The sequence below is a fragment of the Pogoniulus pusillus genome, chromosome 18, assembly GCF_015220805.1.
Source record: "Pogoniulus pusillus isolate bPogPus1 chromosome 18, bPogPus1.pri, whole genome shotgun sequence".
Classification (NCBI taxonomy): domain Eukaryota; kingdom Metazoa; phylum Chordata; class Aves; order Piciformes; family Lybiidae; genus Pogoniulus; species Pogoniulus pusillus.
In genome coordinates this window covers 12,620,797-12,625,786 of record NC_087281.1, presented here as the reverse complement: position 1 = coordinate 12,625,786, position 4,990 = coordinate 12,620,797, and positions in this window count along the sequence as shown.

Sequence of the window (4,990 nt, the reverse complement as noted above, 5' to 3'; positions counted from 1 at the left end):
TATGCAAGACAACTCTGGTGGAGAATCATAGAATCATAGAATCAACCAGGTTGGAAGAGACCTCCAAGATCATCCAGTCCTACCAACAATAGGATTAGACATGCATAAGCTCAGGGGTGACCTCATTGCTGTCTACAAGTACCTGAAGGGAGGCTATAGCCAGGTGGGTGTAGGTCTCTTCTGCCAGGCAACCAACAGCAAAACAAGGGGACACAATCTCAAGTTGTGCCAGAGGAGGTCTAGGCTGGATGTTAGGAGGAAGTTGTTGTCAGAGAGAGTGATTGGCATTGGAATGGGCTGCCCAGGGAGGTGGAGTCACCATCCCTGGAGATGTTCAAGAAAAGCCTGGATGAGGCACTTAGTGCCATGGTCTAGTTGATTGTCTAGAGCTGAGTGCTAGGAATACTGTGTCCATTTTTTTGCTCCCTCATTCAAGAAAGACAGAGGTATACTGGAGAAAGTCCAATGGAAAGCTACAAGGACAAATGGGGGACTTGAACATCTCTCTTACAAAGAAAGACTGAGAGAACTGGGACTGTGCAGTCTTGAGAAGAGAAAGCTGAAAGTGTGGGTGGGTGTCAAGATGAAAGTGATGGTCCCTTTTCAGTGATGCCCAGTGACAGAACAAGAAACAATGGGTACAAGCTGGAACACAGGAAGTTCCACCTCAACACGAGGAGAAATTTGTTTGTAGTGAGGGTGATAGAACACTGGAACAGGATTCCCATAGGGACTGTGGAGTTTCCCTCTATGCAGATTTAAAAAAACCACTTGGATGCACTCCTGCTCTAGGTGATTCTGCTTTGTCAGAGGGTTTGGACTATTTGATCTCTAGACATCTCTTCCAGCCCCTAAGACTCTGTGATGCTGTGATTTCCTCAGGACACTCACACTGCTGCAGCCCATGAAGAGTGTTCTTCTCCATGAAAGCCCCAGAAGGTGGACATTTAGGGTGGTGGTAACTTAGTCAAAAAAGAATCCTAACTACCCCACAGCAGACTATGGAAAGACAACTCAGGGCTCATACGTCTGACAGGATGGATTAAATAACAGCAGCATGGGTTCAACTGGATGGGTGTGTGAGCTAAGTAGCTCTCTGTAGATTACTGAGAAGGTCTATGCAATCTGCTGGCTCTGACACAGTTAAAAGATCCATCCCAAGACAGTATACTAAGGGCTTTGTAGTACTGCTACAGCTTGGGACAATAGTCTCAGTCTTGATGTTTCCCTCTGGTACATCTGCAGTACCTTCACTAGAGAAAAAGGGCAGGAATCAGTCTTATTTCTTCAAGTGGGAATATGTAGACTCTGCCTCCACTCTCCCCTCTTTCCATCTCTGTATTTGGAGGCAACCATAGGCAAATACTTATCCTCTGTAACTCCTGCTCTGTGTCAACTCCTCAAAGGCCAGAGACAGTTAGGGCCAGTCATTGCAACACTTGGCCATATTAGGTAGCCAGCTGACATTCTTTCTACAGATAGGCTCAAGAGATTCTCTGTCCAAGCAAGGAGCTAATCAATTACAAGCTTCCTAAAATGGAAACTCCTGTGGTAGGTATCCTTGGTGTTGGTTGAGGCTTTTTTTAAGTACTGTTAAAACAACCACCTAAAGAATACATCTAACCAGCAAAGAGTATATAGGGAACTATTAATTCTGAAGCACAACAAACTCCAAAGATTAGCTTCTGGCGCTAATAATCTTTTAAGCAAAGGCTGCCCTCATTTACAGTGAGAAAATAAACACAGGAAAATAAATGTGATCAGCCATGGGATGGAATGATGAATTTAATCAGCCTCTTCTACCTCACCCTTTTTTGAGAGACTGAAACCTGAGACACATTTCAGCTGCTTGGCTGCAGTCTCCTATGTGAAAGCTAAGCTCAAAATGCAGTTCACAGCTCTGGAAGCTCACTTAATCTTAGTCTTAGGTAGAAAGAATGAAAGAGGTGTCAAGGGTGATACACAGCAGGCCTGAGGGAGCCACCCACAGCCTGGTACCGAAGGAAGGCATCCTAGGCCTTATCAGATCTTGGTAAAGACTCTGCACATTCCTAAGGAAGGGTTCAGGACCCCGCAGCTGGATAACCCAAAGTTCTGGGCAAAACATGCAGAAAAGGACAAAATGTTTTTAATCAGTCAGAGAAAGCAACCAAACCAATCAAACAATCACCAAACAACTCTCCCTCCCCCCCAAAAAAAAAAACCCAACCAACCAACCAAAAAAACCCACAAAAAACCTCTCACCAAAAACCCCAACTCAAACAACAATCAATCACTGAACACTCCCCCCAAAAAACCTCAACCAAGCAACTAAACAAAAAAAAAAACCCCAACCCAAATAACAATCAATCACCAAACTACCCCACACACACAAAAAAAAGCCCCAAACAAACAAAAAAATCCCCCTGAACAACCTAAACAAACAAACAAGCCAAAACCAGCTGAAAACCCCCAAACAACCCATCTAGTGTCCAACATGGTGCTGCTGAGATGGTATGACTGAGTTGGGAGTTAGGGATTCTTCTAGAGATGTGCTGATCAGGTAGCCTATCCAACAGTGCATTGCAAAAGTAGTGCCCAGTTAACGTCAATTTGTATCAAGCAGCATTGTTTGTTTTACTGCTAATATCAAGAAAGGGCACTAAAACAAAGGCTTCTATAACTAAGCACTCCTTGCACTATCCTTGTTTCTCCCCTCTGCCTGAGTTGGTGATAATCTTAGAATCATAGAACCAAGCAGGTTAGAAGAGACCTCCAACATCATCCAGACCAATCTAGCACCCAGCACTGTCCAAACAACCAGACCATGGCACTAAGTGCCTCAGCCAGGCTTTGCTTGAACACCTCCAGGGACGGTGACTCCACCACCTCCCTGGGCAGCCCATTCCAATGCCAATCACTCTCTCTGGCAAGAACTTCCTCCTAACATCCAGCCTAGACCTCCTCTGGCACACCTTTTGTTTAGAATAAGCATTTATCCTTACATTTTCTCATTATTTTTTCCCCAGTGGTTTTAAACCTATTTCTAAGGAGTTCAAAACAGAAATAAGCAGGTTATCACCAGCTTCTTCATCTGAAAATTACGAGAGTCCATAAGCCTAAAATGATTGGGAAAACTACCACCAGTTTGATTCATAAGCCTTGGAGAAGATTAAAACCTCTGCAAAACAAGAGTAGCATTGTGAGCAAACTGAAAATGTTTGTGTGCTGATTAGAGTAGCCCATAAACCAAAAAGCCAATAATTCACTTGCAACATAGCAGTAGCATTAACAACAGAGAATTAAAAGACTGTTTTCTGCACTATCTCATCCAAGGAGATTATCAGACAAAGGAAGAAAATGAAAAGGCACGTACTAGAATTTTCTCCAAAGCACAAACTAGCTGTGACCTCTTTAAGGCATTACTTGAATTAATGCGTTGAACCTTCTCCCCCTCACCCTTCGACTGTCCCTGTGGAAAGCAAACTTGTGCCACCTAGTGGAATTTGCCCAAGCCTTAGCTGTTCATTCCGCTAGACACCCTGCAGACCACCTCCACTTTAACCTGTTCACATTATAGCACAGACGATTTTGGATTCTGATTTTTACTCCCACGTTCAAATCCCTCCTCTACCGTAGCTTCAGGGAGGGTCTGTTCACCCTTCCAGACTCAGGGACAGAGAGGGCTTTGTGTGCTCAGAAGAGAAGATTCAAAATCTCAGCCAGGATTTGCAGGATGGACAATATGATAATCTGGACAAGGAGACTGAGTCCAGCATCAGTAAGTTTGCAGATGACATAAAGCTAGAGGCAGGTGTTGATCTGCTGGAGGGTAGGAGAGCCCTGCAGAGGGACCTGGACAGGCTGAATGGGTGGGCAGAGCCCAATGGGATGAGATTGAACAAGGCCAAGTGCAGGATTCTGCACTTCAGCCACAACAACCCCAAGCAGTGCTACAGGCTGGGGCCAGAGTGGCTGAGAGCAGCCAGGCAGAGAGGGACCTGGGGGTGCTGGTAGATAGTAGCTGAAGATGAGGCAGCAGTGTGCCCAGGTGTCATGGAGGGCCTGTAGGCCCGAAAGCAGGCTTAGGTATGCCTGCTCTGCCTGGACATGTCTCTCTGCCCACACCAGGGGTGAACGAGCACAAAGGGACACCTGATTGTGTAAGTCCCCACAGGCCCAGCTCGGGCCTGGCTGGTGCTGGCCTGCATGATTCCCATACCTGGAGCCCAGGCCTGTGGGTGTTACCCAGTGCGGTAGGGCTGGGCTGACTGCCAACCTGATTGGTCATTCGAGTGGCCAATGAGGCCATTAACTCTCGGCCCACAGTTGATAAATAGAGGTGCACAGGCTCATGCGCAAGGCCTTTCCCACATTACGTGCAGCTCTGCGACGTGCTTGCCTGCCTGCCTGCCTGCATACTTCCTTGCAGCTCTATGCCTGCCTTTGTATGAGCGCCTGGTGTGCACATTGCCGTGGGTTGCCAGGAGCAGACCCACTTGTCTGCGTTCAATCGGCCTGAGGAGCCAGCGTTGGACCCCTGCTCAGACTGCACAGAATCCTGCCTCTGCACCTGGAGATCCTGCCTGCGTACCCCTGGAGAGAGCAGCCAGCAGAACCCAGCAGCAGTAAGGCCAGAGCCTGCCATTTCCCCTGAAGCCAGAGGGTCCCAGCCTTAAAGTCCACAGGCAGAGACCCTGAAGAATTGGACACTTGCAATAGGCTGACGCAGCCCCGGAGGGTGATTAATAATTGATAAGAATTGTGAGTAGATGCCTCTGTAATTTCTATTACCTCTGCCATAAAGCAGAGAGCAGTTTTCAGCTCAGCTTTGCTGGGCAAACAGTATAAGACCTCAGGCAGCATTGAGCCGTGGGAAAACTCTCTCTCTGTTAATAGTTTGAATGTTTGCTAGTTATGAATAAGTCTTCTGTAGATATATATCCTAGAATGTCTTCATAACAGTGTAAAGAATCCTTTTAATATTAAAGTTCAGTGGTTGGGGGTGGCG